An 18,537-nucleotide genomic window follows, 5' to 3' on the forward strand; every position below is an offset into this window, starting at 1 on the left:
AACACTTGGATTTTCCACACACTAAATATTTGAAGTGGTAAGAGAAAGTACGGCAAAGTATACAAGGCTGAATTACAAATTTTTTTAGTTCCTTTATTTCTCTATTTTTTTTTTAAGATTTTATTGTTTGTTTTGGCTGTGGTGGGTCTTTGTCACTGCATGCAGGCTTTCTCTGTTTGCAGCTAGAAGAGGTTATATGCAGGCTTCTCATTTTGGTGGCTTCGTGATAGTGAACAGTGTCAGATTCGTAATCTCCTAAGAAGATTTAGCTTTGGGACCAGGGACCAAGCTTGATCACTCAAGAGCTTTTGTGTAGCAGAATGTTATTAAAGTATGAAAAGGGACAGAGGAAGTTTCTGACACAGACATCAGAAGGGGGACAGTGCCGCCCTCACTAGTCTTAGAAAAGGGAGTTATATACTTTTTCAATTGGTTATTATAATAAATCAAAAGAATGTCTCAAGGTTGTAAAGCTCTTACTAGACCCACTCCCACAATTTACATTTGAAAATAGAATTAGTCAGAAGGTTTTCAAGAAGGAGAAACTGACCTCAAGTAGGATACATTGCTGTCATATAATCATTAGTACAGAGATTAAGCTGAGTTGCGTTGTGTAATAAGGAAAACAAAAAAACGTTTTATGTGATTAAGACTAAGGAATGTAGAGAGAGAAAAAAAAAAAAAGACATTTGTCCTTTTCTCCTTCTTGAGAATACCAGACCCCTATCTCCTCCCCGAGAGCCCCAGACCACTTTCTCCTCCTCGGAGACCCCGGGCTTCTTATCAGTCTGCCTAGGAAGTGACTGACTCTCTTGCTGGGAAACAAAGGTTCTAGGGCCATGCAGGCTTCGGTAGTTGCAGCTCGCAGGCTCTTAAGAGTGTGGGCTCTATAGTTGTGGCGCATGGGCTTAGTTGCTCCACAGCGTATGGGATCTTCCCAGACCAGGGTTCAGACCTGGTGTCCCTTGCATTAAAAGGCAGATTCTTAACCCCTGGACCACGAGGGAAGCCCCCTATTTTTCAATTTTTAAACAATGTATGTGTATTGTTTCATGACCAATAATCACACATTTGTCTAAAATATATAAATATATGTGAAGTGTTAGTCACTCAGTCGTGTCCAACTCTTTACAACCCTATGAACTATGGCCCACCAGGCTCCTCTGTCCATGGAATTCTCCAGGCAAGAATATTGGAGGGGTTGCCATTCCTTTCTCCAGGGGATCTTCCTGACCCAGGGATTGAACCTAGGTCGCCTGTATTGCAGGCAGACACTTTACCATCTGAGGCACCAAGGAATCCTATATAAATATAGCCTATAGTATTAATTTAATACATTAAATAACCACTTTACACTTAAATCTAGAAGACATCAATACACATCTAGGGGCAGGAGGAGAAAGAATGTATGTCAGTATATTGTTCCGTTGCTTCCTCGGGTTTCAGGGAAGCTGTACACCCTGTTCCATAAATCCTACACATGAATGAAGGTGCTGAACAGCTGGTAGTTAGGACCTACTCCATCACAATCACAGCCTTAACCACCGTACCCTGAGGGCTTGTGGGTTTAGCCACAACTGTCAGAGTCAATTCTCAACCATAACTTAGTTTCCATGCCAGCTCTGCAGATCCTGACTTCAAAGCACTCCCTTTCCTGCCTCGGGGCTATTGCACTTCATTTTGCCAGGTCTTCCTAGAAGCAGGAGTTGAAATAAGTCCATTGGGTCTTGATTAGAATTAATCCCCACCCTAAGAGTCAGAATTACAGTGTCACAGAGAATGATTTCCTTAATCAAGTTAGCAAAAACAATAACACCTTAATCTCAGGACCCAGGCTGCCTCCAGACTCTACCTTGAATATCAAGTGTTTGTCATTCAAGCACTCTTACTTGAATACCAAGATCTAAGCCAGGTAGCTTGAAACCTACCTCCTAGGGCTTAAAATGAAAAAGTGAAAGTGAAGTCGCTCCGTCGTATCCAACTCTTTGGGACCCCATGGACTGTAGCCCACCAGGCTCCTCCCTCCATGGGATTCTCCAGGCAAGAGTACTGGAGTGGGTTGCCATTTCTTTCTCCAGGGGATCTTCCCGACCCAGGGATCAAACCCAGGTCTCCTGCATTCCAGGCAGACGCTTTAACCTCTGAGCCACCAGGGAAGCCCTAGAGCTTAAAAAGATTGCCATTTTCGGTGCCAAAGTGAGCAGCCTATTTAGTCTCAGCTTTCGGGATAATCCTATTACATTTACAGTTGACTCTTGAACAACATAGGCTTAAACTGTGCAGGCCTACTTTTACACAGTTTGTTTTTTTTTTTTTTTCAATAGTGAAAGTCACTCAGTCATGTCCAACTCTTTGCAACCCCATGGACTATACAGTCCATGGAAATCTCAGGCCAGAATACTGGAGTGGGTAGCCTATCCCTTCTCCAGGAGATCTTCCCAACCCAGGAATCGAACTGGGGTCTCCAGCATTGCAGGCAGATTCTTTACCAGCTGAGCTACCAGGGAAACCCAATATTATTTTTTTCAATAGTAAATACTAAAGTACTACCTGATCCTGAGGTTGGTTTAATGCACAAATGTAGGACACAGAGGAAGGTTGACTATAAAGTTACATGTGGATTTTTGACTGGGGGTGGGGAGGGGTCACTACCCCTAACCCCAGCATCATTTAAGGGTGAACTGTACTTTCCAATCACTCCACAAGTTGGTGGGTTGGACTAGAACCAGATCCAAAACTCAAATGTCCTAAATGAGTCTGTTTCCCATTGGAAAACATTGTGTCTGTTTAACTTCCTCAGTTTTAATAAATCCTCAAAGTGTGAAAGTCCCCTCTCACCCACATATCCCAAAAGAACACAGATACAGTCCTCTTTCCTGGGACAGTCTCAAAGCTCTGCTGCTGCTGCTGTTAAATCACTTCAATCATGTCCGACTCTGTGCGACCCCATAGACGGCAGTCCACCAGGCTCCCCCATCCCTGGGATTCTCCAGGCAAGAACACTGGAGTGGGTTGCCATTTCCTTCTCCAAGTTCTAGGCTTCTCCTTCTGCCATTTCCTTCTCAAAGCTCTAGGCACCATAAATTGGAAAATATTTTGAAGGTTAAGTGGAATAGACTATCCATCTGTATATTCACATGATGCCTTGCAAATTGTTGATTGTCTTTAAAGCATGCAATAGAGTTGAAAAAGTGAATACTCTATTTCATATAATGAGAAATGCAGTATGCCAACTTTCCCATAGGAAGAAATAATCAAGGAAGGAAACTATTTTCTAACCTGTATTAGATAACTTCTGCAATCAGATAAAATCCTTCTTAAGGCACCACTGAATGTTTTCCCCATGCACAAGACTCTGCAATCTTCTGATTCTCATGAGTGGTTAACTTGAGAGACAAACATTTCCAGAAAATGAATCAAAGATGTGGGGGCAAGAGTTGTAAGAATGATAAAGAAAGAATAAGGACAAGTTCTAGAGGGCCCCACAGGAGATACCCGGAAAATACAATGAAAATGACACCGTGGATTTGCAGCAGAAAGAGGAAGGAAGATTGGAAGGAAAAAGTAACTAGAAAGAGCAAGAAGTTGTTTTCTCTGCTGTTTTCAGAAGGGGAAGAAGTTTCAGCAGAAAAAGAAACAAAATCACAATACATTTCACGTGTTGAAAATAAGAACTTATTCAAGAAAAAGCAACTGCTACATGAATGAGTAAGAAAGGACTCAGCCACAAGCCTACACTGAAGTGGTATCCTACTGAGGATAGAATAATAACACTAACATTTATCGAATACTTGTTATATGCCAGGCACAGTTCTAAACATTTTATACGTTAACCCATGTAATCCTCATAATAACTCTGCAGAACTCAAGCCAAAGAAAATCTGGGAACAGAGTATGGGGTGGAGGACAGAAAATCTCTCTTGGCTCCTGAGGATTATGAGTGATCTGGTGTCATACTCAGCATGGGCTCCATGAGCCTGGACATTGTGGAATTCTTGATCAGCTTCTACAGACTGCAAATCCAATGTTTTATGTTCAAAACAAAACCAGAAAACTCCTTAATGAAGTATGTTAAGCAAAGAGCGCTGGAATTATCTAGTGTATTTTCCGGGAGCTGACCAAAGTCAAACATGATGCCAGGGACAGTTCTGACAAAGGCTTATATTGATATTCAATAAACACTGACTGTTTCAGCCTTGTGTTCAGAGGAAAAGAAGGTGTTCTTTAGATAGACAGAGCCACATTTCTGAGAAAGCTGTCTAATGATAGTTTTCTCTGGGCCTTTTTGGCTTACATTAATGTACATTGTAATCCTCAAAAACTTGGGGATGGGCTTGGGGGAGGTATGAAGTATATTACAGAAATGACAATAGAAAATACAGACCAAAGAGATACGTATCATAGTTGTTTTCATCATATCTTGGTAATCTTTTTCATTTACATAACCAAGAAATACACAAAGCAACTGGTTAAAATGAAATTTTTCTAGTTAAAAAGGAAAAAAAAAACAAAACAAAACAGTAGTCCAGACACTTCATAAAAGGTGTCTTTTCTTTTTATTTCAATTTTATGCTAAAATTTCTCCCTGCTCTCTCAGCAGTATTCTTTACTCCTTTAAAATTTCAAACTCTGTTCTGAAGCTGATTTAAGATTATTTTCAAAGACTTCTGGTAAAGTATTGGAGGGTGTACGTGTGTGTGTATGCATGTGCGTTTGTGTGCTCACACACAAGTGCATTCATGTGTGTTTTTAACAGTAAAAATAAGAAACTACCTTTCCATTTGGGTTAGAACTGAAATGAAATGAGGAATGGCTGCCACCAAGCAGAAAATGTGCTCACTTTATGTGTGCCAGTTAATTACGACACTTCAGAGGCGCTTCCGAAAGGATAAGGCAAGCTGCATAAATTTAGCTGTAATCCAGGCAGGCAAAACTAATTTGCAGGGGATGGCCTTATCTAGCCGCTGCAGCTTTCTCAGAAAATTAACCTTGGATATTTGGGCCCAATTCAGAAAGTGTTTGATTTTTTTTTCCTTTCCCTGCTCAGCATAAGAGAATTTTTGAATTCAATACAATACCTGACTTTTAAGAGGCATGATGAATGCTGTAGGCAGTTCAGAGTTATTACTGACAAGCAAAAATATATATTTTATATATACATATAGATGATTGTCCTTCATGCCCATTATCCTGCCTTCTTACATGTGCATCAGAGGGTTTATCAGTGTAGGTATAGGGGGTTTCTCGGATTAAGAGAAGGATGCAACTCATTTTTAATGTACTTAGAAAAATTCATCAAAGTTCAGCGCAGAATAAGTCATGCATACTGACTTGTTCATTCCAGTGGAAATGAAGAAATCCCCATTAAAAATAAAAGTTTAATGAAGTGTTGGAGCTGAGTTTTGCCTGTTACTGCAGTTATCACTGATTTGGACCCTTCCTTGATTCCCCCTATTAATTAATCTAACAGCACAGTTAGAAGTTTACCTTATTTTTTAGCATGTAATCACTCATTCTATCGATATCTACTGAAGTCAGTATGCTTTCTTGTGTTTTCTCATTTAATGCTTATAATATCCCTGTTTGTATTTCACTCATATCACCAGTACAAGAGGCAAAGATTTCCTATGCCAGTGGTTCTGATACATTTTAAAATTTCTGAAATCAATGGCAATATATAATCATGGAAAGAGCTTTTATGATTGCATGATAAATTTAAGGCTTTTTCCCCTCGAAATTTTGACTTTGATTTAATAATATCTTTAGAATACAAATATAGCTTGTTCTGATATTTCTAAATTTTAAATAGCAAATTGAACTTTTATTGACCAGCTTTAATAATAAATTCATAATAAGCCCCACATGACTATCAATAGTGACTGAGCTGAACTTTGAAGAAAAAGTTTTTTTAAACATCCCATCTATAATATAATTATTGCTTCACTCATTTTAAACTGTAGAGTTACTTATGCTAAAGTGGTATGAATTCAGTTGGCAATAATTGTTCCTGAGGATGTCACAATTAAGCAGAAGGGAGCATATTTATAACAGTAAAAGAGCCATTTTAAAACATAGATTGCACACTGAATCATGAAATGTGAAGCAATGACTCCCATTTGGATCTAAATTTTCCTCATACTTGTTCAATAGCCAGGTCTAAATGTTATGGCTATTTATAGTTATACTCTAGGGTGAAAGGGTGGGGGAATTAGATGTTATAAAGAATCATACATAATGCATAAAGACTTAAACTATATTTTATGAGAACTGAAAAATTTAAGAAACTGGCTGAAATATGGAAATGTCACACCAAGCAGAACTTTTCCATACACAATAACAGTAAAGATTCAACAGACTAGAGCATAGCAAACCTTCAAAGCATCCTGGTCTGATCTTCATTTCTCTTACATATATTTTAACGAAGAATTTAAATAAATGTACTGAGGCTAAGTTTGAAGGTCACTGGGTAAAAGTCATTACTATAGATGCCAATGCAGTAAACATCTGCTTTCTGTGAAATCAGTTATAAAACAAATAAGCAGATATTTGCTTATATACTTTTATCTATCATAAACCATTGGCAACTGAATGTGTCTTAAATAACTTTATATATTAGAGCAGTTTTGGCTTACAACAAAATTGAAAGGAGAGAGCAGAAATTCTCCAGATACTTCCTACTTCCCGCACAAACACAACTTCTGCCATTATCAACATTACTCACCAGAATGGTACATTTCTCACCAAAGATGAACCTACACTGACACATCATAATCATCCAGAGTCCATAATTTACCTTAGGGTTATAAGTGGCTTTTAAAAGGTATTTTCTATTCAACCAATCTCTGAAAAGTTTGCTTATAAAGAGGTCCAATTCCACTGTAACAACCTAAAACAGAAATCACCCACTTGCCGCAATCACCCACAATGTTAAAGGTCCTTTAAGGTCCCTAGTGGCTCAGATGGTAAAGAATCCTCCTCTAATGCGGGAGACCTGGGTTCTATCCCTGGATTGGGAAAATTCCTCTGGAGGAGGGCAAGGCAACCAACTCCAGTATTCTTGCCTGGAGAATATGGACAGAGGAGCCTGACGGGCTACAGTCCATGAGGTCACCAAGAGTCAGACACAACTGAGCGACTAAGCACAAGTTCAGGAGAGTCTACATAATCACTCTGATTTCACAAGGTTCTAACCAATACAGTGCCTGTAATATAAAAGACACAAAACAAATGTTAGCCAAATGAATGTGTGATTGAATAAATGTCTGGATGCTGGATAAATGAATGAACAAAAGAGTTAGATTGTTTCATTTACACAGACAATTCTGTGCTTTATCATCTCAGTGTTTTAAGAAGCTCTGGGGTGTCCTTGTTTGTATTTCAAGGTAAAGGACCTAAAACCACACCCACTGGCTGCCTCATTTATCTCCACCACCACCCCATTCCTCCCACCCCACAGACATACTGTTCATTTAACTTCAGCAAGAGAAACTCTAGTTTTAAAAGTTGGTAAAATATGGTGATGCTTTGAGAGAACAGTTCAAGTAGTAGCTTGATTTCCCTGAAAATATCCAAGAATACTTTTAGTGTACAAAAAACAAAGTGCACTGTTTTCTATTTGTCCAGACATTGTAAAGGATGCATTAATCTTGTCATATCACATTTGCTACACATAATGTGGATTTCGTTTCCATTTGTTTCCAATTGTTTTAATAAACAATTATATTTACTGTTTCATGGTTGAAAAAACAACTCTGTCCTTTAGCCTACATTTTCTCAATTATTATAAAAGGATATCTTATTGTTTATCAACATTTTCTAAGCTAAAATTAATCACATTGCTCTTCCTTAGACTTACATGGATTTTTAGGAATTTACTAAACAAAATGATTTTTCCTTAACACAACATACTCCTTCTGTTATTCAACCAGCATTTGTAGGTTGCCTACTATTGATCAGTCCTGGGTGTTCTTTGGAAGGACTGATGCTAAAGCTGAAACTCCAGCACTTGGGCCACCTCTTGTGAAGAGCTGACTCATTGGAAAAGACTCTGATGCTGGGAGGGATTGGGGGTAGGAGGAGAAGGGGACGACAGAGGATGAGATGGCTGGATGACATCACTGACTCGATGGACATGAGTCTGAGTGAACTCCGGGAGTTGGTGATGGACAGGGAGGCCTGGCGTGCTGTGATTCATGGGGTCGCAAGGAGTCAGACACAACTGAGCGACTGATCTGATCTGAACTATGGACTCTAGTCCATAGGTCAGGCCTTGCCTGACCCTGGAGCTACAACAGCATCAACTCTCACAGAATGAGTGATACTCATTTACTTTTTGAATCCTGGAGAACTTTTATAAATACTGTTTTGGAATCATATGTTTATGTAGTTCATAATAGCTAAATTAGCTATAGTTTTGCAAATGTGATTTAAAATCTATGGTGTTCCCCAAATTTTCTTCTTGCTGCACTTATTAGGGACACAGCGGAAGTCAAATTTACTGCTGGTTGTGGCAATAAAAACAAAACAGTACTTCAAGAGAAGCACACTAAGAAAGGGAATGATGCATCTTTTCAAAAATGGAGTCCAAAATCCACAAATGTAAATATACATTTATATATTTTGTAAAGAGTCATATATTGCACTTTTTCTGATTTTCTATTTTATTTTTAAATTTATTTATCTTTATTTATTTTTAATTGGAGGAGAATTGCTTTACAATACCATGTTGATCTCTGCTGTGTATCAACATGAATCAGTCATAGGTATACATATGTCTTTCTCTCTTGAACCTCCCTCCCACCTCACACACCATCCCACCCCTCTAGGATGTCATAGAGAACCTGATTTGAGCTCCCTGTGTCATACAGCAAATTTCCACTGGCTATCTATTTTACATGGAGTGATGTATATGTTTCCCTGCTACTCTTCCAATTTGTCCCACCCTCTCGTTCTCCACTGTATGGTACATATATACAATGGAATATTACTCCGCCACAAAAGGAATATATTTGAATTGGTCCTAATGAGGTGGATGAATCTAGAGCCTGTTAGAAAGCAATTCAGAAAGAGAAAGAGTGAAGTAAGTCAGAAAAAGAAAAACAAATATGACATTCTAACACATATATATGGAATCTAGAAAGATGGTACTGAGGAAGCTATTTGCAAAGCAGCAACGGAGACACAGAGACATTGTGCTTTTTATTCTTATTTTTCTACATTGTGCTTTTTAAAAAAGCTTCTTCTGAACCCTGTACTTTCTTTTAGGACAAATCAATTGTTTTATTTCTTATAAAATTTTCAGTATTTCCAATCATTATATTGAGGAACATGGTTCCTACTGTGTCTGATTCTCTATAACATAGAGTAGTAGCCCCCAAATTTGGGTACACTTTCCTCTTGATGTGGGCAAGAGGATTACTTCATTGGGGTGCAGGGAAACCAACATTAGTATTTTAATGTATACTTATGTTTGTAAAAATATTTAAAGTTCACTAATCATTAATGTACTGATTGACACTGGCATCTTCCTTGGCTCACAGATCAGAAGGAAGAGGGTTGCCACGTAGTGGGTGAGGTATCCTGAGGAAACCACAGAAACCCTACCATGTGGAGGCAGTAGTAGCAACACCTTCTCTTCTGATTCCTTTTCAGCATACCGTGACATTATTGCAGTCTACACCTGCCCTGTTACATTAATGTACTGGTTGTGTGTGTGCTGTGCTTAGTCGCTCAGTTGTGTCTGACTCTTTGCAACCCCATGGAGTGTAACCCACAAGGCTCCTTTGTCCATGTGGATTCTCAAGGCAAGAATACTGGAGTGGGTTTCCATGCCCTCCTCCAGGAGATCTTCCCAAGCAAGGGATTGAACCCAGGTCTCCTGCATTGCAGGTGGATTCTTTACCAACTGAGCCATCAGGGAAGCCCACTGGTTTTGTAGCATAAAGCAGTCAACCATCACAAAATGGACACACAGTTTAAAAAGATTCATACAATAAACCTTGGATTGAAAATACTATGATCTAAAGTGATCAGTAACAACTGGGCCAGCATCCCTACTCCTTGTACAAGCTCTCCAACGATCACATTAAAAATCCAAAGCAATGACACTCTCATCTGCCAAAATGTCAGTCTATAAAATCTAAACTAATAAGACCACTTGAGTAATGGTTTTAAATCCACTGAAATGAGCTATGTTCAGTTCAGTTCAGGTCAGTAGCTCAGTCATGTCCAACTCTTGGTGACCCCATGGACTGCAGCATGCCAGGACTCCTGGCCCATCATCAGCTCTCAGAGCTTGCTCACACTCATGTCCATTGAGTCGGTGATGCCATCCAACCATCTCATCCTCTGTCGTCCCCTTCTCCTTCTGCCTTCAATCTTGTCCAGCATCAGGGTCTTTTCCAGTGAGTCCATTCTTCACATCAGCTGGCCAATGTATTGGAGTTTCAGCTTTAGCATCACTCCTTCCAATGAATATTCAGAACTGATTTCCTTTAGGATTGACTGGTTGGATCCCCTTGCTGTCCAAGGGACTCCTAAGCATCTTCTCCAACACCACAGTTCAAAAGCATTAATTCTTTGGTACTCAGGTTTCTTTATGGCCCAACTCTCACATCCATACATGACTACTAGAAAAACCACAGCTTTGACTAAATGGATCTTTGTCAGCAAAGTAATGGCTCTGCTTTTTAATACATTGTCTAGGTTTGTCGTAGCTTTTCTTCCAAGGAGTAAGCGTCTTTTAATTTCATGGCTGCAGTCACCATCTACAGTGATTTTGGAGCCCAAAAGAAATAAAGTCAGCCACTGTTTCCATTGTTTCCCTGTCTATTTGCCATGAAGGGATGGGACCAGATGCCATGATCTTAGTTTACTGAATGCTGAGTTTTAAGCCAGATTTTTCACTCTCCTCTTTCACTTTCATCAAGAGGCTCTTTAGTTCTTTTTAGCTTTTTGCCATAAGGGTGGTGTCATCTGCATATCTGAGGTTATTGATATTTCTCCTGGCAATCTTGATTTCAGCTTGTGCTTCATCCAGACTGGCATTTTGCATAATGTACTCTGCATATAAGTTAAATAAGCAGGGTGACAATATACAGCCTTGATATAGTCCTTTCCCAATTTGGAACCAGTCTGCTATTTCATGTCCAGTTCTAACTGTTGCTTCTTGACTTGCATACAGATCTCTCAAGAGGCAGATAAGGTGGTCTGGTATTCCCATCTCTTGAAGAATTTTCCACAGCTTGTTGAAATCCACACAGTCAAAGGCTTTGATGTAGTCAATAAAGAAGAGTAGATGTTTTTCTGGAATTCTCATGCTTTTTCGATGATCCAGTGGATGTTGGCAATTTGATCTCTGGTTTCTCTGCCTTTTCTAAATCCAGCTTGAACATCTGGAAGTTCATGGTTGACATACTGTTGAAGCCTAGCTTGGAGAATCTTGAGGTTTACTTTACTAGCGTGTGAGATGAGTGAAATTGTGCGGTAGTTTGAGCATTCTTTGTCATTGCCTTTCTTTGGGATTGGAACTATGTTAAAGAAAACAAAACAATCTCTAAAAGATTGTTTAGTCCAATTTTATCATCCTCTTACTTTCCATTTTTATGTATGCTATACATACATATTAGTTCAATTATATGACTTATACATAAATGAATAGCAGGAGAAACACACAGAATATTTAAATAATAAAGTTGCACTATATAAGAAGTTTAGAATCCACCAACCCAGAGAAATGTACTCTTCTACTACTGGGGGTCCAGGTAGAGGTCACACATGCCTCTTCCTATCTTTGTAGGAATCTTGGAATGCCTATTTCTACAGACAGAGAATTATGACTGAAAAAGAGACAGCATTTTACAAATGAGACATCCCCAATTCTATTATATCTGACAGCATGCCTCCCATTGGAGCTTCTTACAACAATAAAATGAGTTCATGGAAAATGATCTTTTATCATTCCCCCTTCAAAGTACCAGAAAACAGATTCAAAATTGAAAACTATTAATCCCTTTTATTTAGGGATTAATCTCTTATATATGATGAATAAAAAATTTGGTAAGCAGGTTGAGATTTATTTAACTTTTCTGAAGCTTCGTATAGATAAGGTTTCAATGCCCAAGCTGAGTGGTAATTCAGCTTTCATTATTTAAAATAATAATGTAGGTTCTCTTGGGTTCAGGATTTGGGGATCTGTGCCATTATGAGTGAGCATGTTAGAAAGATGATCAGGATGAGCCTTGATGGTCTAATCATACTTCCTCTAGTCCAGTCAAACCACATGTCTATTGATATCGGCAGTCCTTAGAAGAACAAGAACTGGAATCAGTCTCTAATTGGAATTTAAATTAACTTTCTTTAGTCTGAAATTTCCCATGGGCACATTTTAATTCAGGCTTAATATTCATTAGCCAAGCTTTGCCCTGAATTTGTCATTTGGGTCTTTGTTCTAATTTCCAGGTCACAAGTCCACACATTTTACTATCTTCTAGATTTCTGTATTCTATGCTCATGGAGTGTGGAGGAGACAGAGTTGTAAATAAACAGTAAAGAAACACTGTGGTGCGTGACGATAAAAGAGTTAACATAACTTCCTTGTGGCGCAGTGGATAGAACCCACCTGCCAGTGCAGGGGACACAGAGTTCTATTTCTGGTCCAGGAAGATTCCACATGCTGTGGTGCGACTAAAGCCCGTGAGTCACAACTATTGAGCCTGTGCTCTAGAGACCAGAGCCACAACTACGGAAGCCTGGGCACCCTAGAACCTGTGCCGTGCAGCAAAAGAAGCCCCTGAGAAGCCTGCACACCATAACAGACCGCAGCCACCACTCTTCATAACTAGAGAAAGGCCAAGTGCAGCAATGAAGATCCAGAACCAAAAGTAAATAAATTATATTAAAATTTAAAAAAAAAAAAGAATGAACACAGAATGAAGAACAAAAAAAAATAAGTGAAAAAATAGTATGAGAGCACAATGGCTGACTCACTTGGCCTGGACAGCTCAGGAAAGCTTAGGGTCGTGCTATCTTTTAAGTGATTCACAAGACTGTGTGCATGCTAAGTCACTTGAGTTGTGTCCAAAGATGACTCACATGGAGGTTGGTTGGTTGGTTTAGTCGCTAAGTCATATCCGACACCTGTGACCCCATGGACTGTAGGCTTCCAGGCTCCTCTGCCCATGGGAATCTCCAGGCAAGAATACTGGAGTGGGTTGCCATTTCCTTCTCCAAGAGATTTTCTCAACCAGGGAATTGAACCCAGGCAGATTCTTTACTGACTGAGCTATGAGGGAAGCCATGGAGAAGAGTGGACAACTGTCTAGGGGAAGTGTATCACATATGCAAAAGAATGGAGTCATGATTCCCCAGTAGCTCAAATGATAAAGAATCTGCCTGCAATGCAGGAGACCTGGATTCAGTCCTTGAGTCAGGAAGATACCCTGGAGAAGGGAATGGCTAACTACTCCAATATTCTTGCTTGGAGAATTCCATGGACAGAGGAGCCTGGTGGGTTATAGTCCATGGGGTCACAAACAGTTGGACATGACTGAGTAACTAACCTTCTTTATGCATGTTCACAAGAGTACTAAAAACATCATGTGGTTTAGTGTGGCTGGATATTTTGCACGGGCAAAGTTAGGACAAGGAAATAGAAGACAGAAATTTAGTAGCAGAAGATAAGGTCAGTAATATAAATCAAGATCATATTTTAAGGGGCTTTTATCTTTTGGGAGGATTTATATTTTGTCCTGGGGTGCTAGAGAACCATGAGTTTTTCATTACAGAAGTTAATATTTTTTCCTTAGAAATAGCTCTTCCCAGTATCTACATCTCATCTGTAGAACAGTCACAACTGGGCCAGCACCCAATATTTACTGTAAGTTTGGAGAGGTGTTTCTGACCCAATATTTACTATGAGTTTTGACAGGTGTTTCTGAATCTTTGACATTTTAAATGGCTGACCCCACCACCTGTTACACAAGAATGTGCCCTATCAGCTCTTTTCTTCCCACAATATCTATATCTTTTTCTCATCACTACAGAATACAAATATACTGGATAAACTCTCAATGATCTAATTAAGGAAATCTTTGAGAACTACATTTTTGAGATTCAAAAAATTTTCACTTTAAAATTTTAAAGAATTTAAACATTGTGGAATTGTCTCCAAAGAGAATTGAAACAAAATGCAAGCCTTACTGATCAATCATTTAAAAAGCAAGTTAAAAATAATGTCTAATCATTTTTTGTTCCTTCTATAAGATCATAATCAAGTTAATTCCCTTCTCTACTTTTTGGAGGTAAATGCATGTACTTTTACAGAAAAGGAGTGGAGTTACTCAACTGCCATCAAACAACTGTTTTGGCAGCATAGATATGAATAACTTTTTTCTGTTTGTGTTCAGCATATAGAACTTTGGGCTGCAGGAGATCATTGAGGATGGAATCATTACAGCAGAAATAACTGAATCCCTCCTGAACTGTTAATGGTTTTGGCTGTTTTCTTTCTCAATCATTCCCTTCCTAATCTTCCACTCTTGTCACCACTGATGGACTAATGATCAGTTATAACTGGACTGGATTAAGAGAAACATCAACTTAGAGGAGAAATAACTTTTAAGAGAAACATCAACTTCACACCTCTTTTTCTCTCCTTCATTTTCAATCTTTGTAGTTTAGTCACAGAAATTATCAAAAATATTCTCTACAATTGCTTTTAAAGAAGCAAAAATGCAAGCAGTGATAAACAAAAAGGCTCTTCAACTTAACTACATATTAACACATTCTCCACGCTTGTGTAAAAATGTTAATTTCAAAAACATTACTTTCCCAAAATAATGTTAGTGCTTTTTACTCTCATGAGCAAGACTTTGCAAAGACTGTTTTCTAGAATTTAGCCATGCTGGTATTTAGTAAAGAAAGTTTTACTAACAGGAGGGCAAAACACCAAGTGATTACTTTTTAATTTAGTCCAAGGTAGAATTCTATAGTTTAAAATCAGTGATCCATTGTGAAATTCAATTTCCCAATTGCTTAATTTATGCATACAATTTAATGATATTTCATACAGTATACATATTCAAAATGCAGTAAGTTTCCACATAACAATATGGGACAGAATTCCAAATACACCTGAGATTTTACAATTTTTCCAAAGACAATCGGCAAGCATTCAAAAACTAATTTTGTTCTGCTCTTATGGATTTTGTACCATTAAAAGACAAAAAAAAAAACAAAAAACAAAAAGCTGCCATTTACTTGTGAAATATAGAAATTAATGGATTATAAAGCTTTTCCCCCTTACTGTTTTTCCCCTATACATGCTATTTCAGCTACTTATTAAGAATACTAGGCTAAACTATTTTAGATTCCTTAAAATGCACAAAAAAATGTTCACTTGTCTTTCTCAATGTCAAAGTAAGTTGATCACCTCACTTGTTCATTTGTGTGGGGTGTTTTGGGATCACAGATTAGTGAATAGTTCCTTATTTTAAAAGTCAAGAGAAAAGCTCTACAAAAGGTACCTGAGTTATAGCTCCAACCAAGAGGACAACAGGATAAAAGTCAGAAGTGTAGAAGTAGAGATGAGACATAACATCTCACAAGTGTTTATCCAAGCAATGGTCCTAAGAGATAAGAGTATCATTCCTATAAGAATAACCACTCTAAGACCTAAGCAAAAACATTAATCTACATGGTCTTCTCAAAGACTGAAAATGTACAACTCTTAGGCTAGACTTTTATTTAAAAAAAAAACAATACTTGCTAGAAATCCTAGGTATAAATGAAAGGGACAGCTCTATTACATTAAAAATGAACACCACAAAATCATACAAAATAATTTGTGCTGTCAGAGATCAAGACGGTGAAGTAGGCACATCCTGAGCTCACCTCCTCCCACAGATACACCAAAACTTCAACAGCTCTGAGAGCAACCTGAATACTAGCAGAACAGATTGTCTGCAACTAAAGGTATAAAGAAATGGCCACATGAAGGCAGGTAGGTGCGGCAGAGACACGGTCTAGTCAGAACCCACATATGCTGTCAAACGCAAATCTGTGTGCCTGATGCACAATGAGGCCAAACAATACCAAAATGCAGGTATTTGGAGCAGAGAAAGGTCTATTGCAGGATCATGCAAAACCCTGAAGGCTCATGCCTTAAAAACCTCTAATTCTCCAAAAGTTTCCAATAAAGCCCCTATATAGGAAAGGTATAAAGGGCGTCAGAAGCTTCTTCTTGGCATCAGGTGAAAGTCAAGTCACAATGTTCCTCTAAACCTCTATCATTCTCCATTCTGACAAGAAAGGGCAAGGGCCTCAGCTTTCACCTTCCAAGGGCCAGACCCTGGCCAAGAGGAAGGGGTCCCTGTGTGGGCTTTTGTGGGCCTCAGTCAAGCACCCAGTCTGAGTCCTCCCACCAGTGCCCAGGTCCAGCTAAGGAGACAGATCTCAGCTGATGGTGCCCTCAGGGCCAGGCCCCCAGCCCTGCCCAGTTGTCATCACTGAGGGAGCCAGGGACCTAGGACCCAAGCAGCCCTCAAGCTTATCACTCAAACTGGAGAGAATTGTTAGTATAGAACCAACAGAAATGCATGTTTTAGCAAATACCAATCGGGTGAATTCCCAGCTCACAACAATTGCCCTTCTTGGAGATTAGCCCCAACCACACAGGTGAACCTGAAGTAATGATGTGCAATGTTCTTGCTACTTACCCTGACCTCTGGGCACCTCCTCAGGGCAGATAACTAATCTCATCCATAGCAATCTTCTGAAACTTGGAACAGTGAGACCAATGCTGGTTAAAGCTGTTAGTTTAATAGCAGTGTCCCTGTACTCCAGTTGCTGAGGCCTCCCTGAACTGCAACCCATAGAGACAGACACTTCCAGTAGGTCATGGAGATGGGACGGGGTGACGTTCTCTGCTACTTCAAGGCTTGGGCTTGGCCAGGGGGTGCTCCCAGAAAAGGCTCTGGAGCAATGTGGGTCAAAGCCTTCAGCCTGTCTCCAGGTCTCCCAGCTCAGTGGCTGGCCAGAGAGCCCCTGATCTACTTCTCACTGCTCTCTCTGCCACAAGGACCACTGGGAGCTCATTACTGGCAGAGCAGCACCTCTAACCTCCACGCTCACGGGCTCATGCTAATAGTTTCACTAAGGGCTGAGTGCTAACAGCTGTGTGCCAGCTCCACCCCTATTACAGATGCAGTGACTCACAAATAGGAGGGATGTCACAAAAACAGAGGTCCTCCATGAGGAGAAGCTAGATAGAAAACCACTGCAGCAGTCTAGCTGAAAATAATAGTCATTTGTAGCAAAGTGGTGGCAATGGAAATAGAAATCAACAGTTCAGGAGGCATTTAAGTTTATAATTAGCAGGACTCGGAGGTAGATTGTATTTTGCATGGAGAGGCTAGGATGGTTAGAGTCAATTTGGACCATTCTGAGTTTAGGGTGCTTGTGAGATTGTTGTTGTTCGGTCACTCAGTCATGCCTGACTCTTTGGGATACCATGGACTGTAGCACACCAGGCTTCCCTGTCCTTCACTATCTCCTGAAGTTTTCTCAAAGCCATATCCATTGAGTCCATGATGCCATTCAAACATCTCATCCTCTCTTGCCCCCTTCTCCTCCTGCCTTCAATCTTTCCCAGCATCAGAGTCTTTTCCAATGAGTCGGCTCTTTGCATCAGTTGACCAAAGTACTGGAGCTTCAGCTTCAGCATCAGTCCTTCCTGTGAACATTCAGGGTTGATTTCCTTTAAGATTGACTTTTTTGGTCTCCTTGCTGTCCAAGAGACTCTCAAGAGTCTTCTCCAACACTTGAATTGATTCAAAGGCATCAATTCTTTGGTGTTCAGCCTTCTTTATGGCCCAATTCTCATATCCAGGGAGAAACATCAATAACCTCAGATATGCAGATAACACCACCCTTATGACAGAAAGCTAAGAAGAACTAAAGAGCCTCTTGATGAAAGAAGAGAGTGAAAAAGTAGGCTTACAGCTCAACATTCAGAGAACTAAGATCATGGCATCTGGTCCCATTACTTCGTGGAAAATAGATGGGGAAACAGTGGAAAAAGTGACTTTAGGCTTTATTTTGGGGGGCTCCAAAATCACTGCAGATGGTGACTGCAGCCATGAAATTAAAAGACACTTACTGCTTGGAAGAAAAGTTATGTCCAACCTAGAGAGCATATTAAAAAGCAGAGATATTACTTTGCCAACAAAGGTCCATCTAGTCAAGGCTATGGTTTTTCCAGTAGTCATGTATGGATGTGAGAGTTGGACTACAAAGAAAGCTGAGTGCCAAAGAATTGATGCTTTTGAACTGTGGTGTTGGAGAAGACTCTTGAGAGTCCCTTGGACAACAAGGAGGTCCAACCAGTCCATTCTGAAGGAGATCGGTCCTGAATATTCATTGGAAGGACTGATACTGAAGCTGAAATTCCAGTACTTTGGCCACCTGATGCAAAGAACTGACTCATTTGAAAAGACCCTGATGCTGGGAAAGATTGAAGGCAGGATGAGAAGGGGACGA

At 39.6% G+C, this 18,537-nt stretch overlaps 1 long non-coding RNA gene across 1 annotated transcript in view; it reads right to left on the bottom strand.

The window, feature by feature from the left end:
• LOC132345181 (uncharacterized) overlaps nt 1-17,130 on the bottom strand; it is a 190,896-nt gene extending 173,766 nt beyond the window's left edge. Inside the window, exon 1 of the long non-coding RNA XR_009494374.1 lies at nt 16,716-17,130. This is a non-coding gene — a long non-coding RNA (uncharacterized lncRNA). The remainder of the gene's footprint in view (nt 1-16,715) is intronic.
• Between the last annotated feature and the right edge of the window lie 1,407 nt (nt 17,131-18,537).

This window comes from Bos taurus, chromosome 4 (genome assembly GCF_002263795.3).
Source record: "Bos taurus isolate L1 Dominette 01449 registration number 42190680 breed Hereford chromosome 4, ARS-UCD2.0, whole genome shotgun sequence".
NCBI lineage: Eukaryota > Metazoa > Chordata > Mammalia > Artiodactyla > Bovidae > Bos > Bos taurus.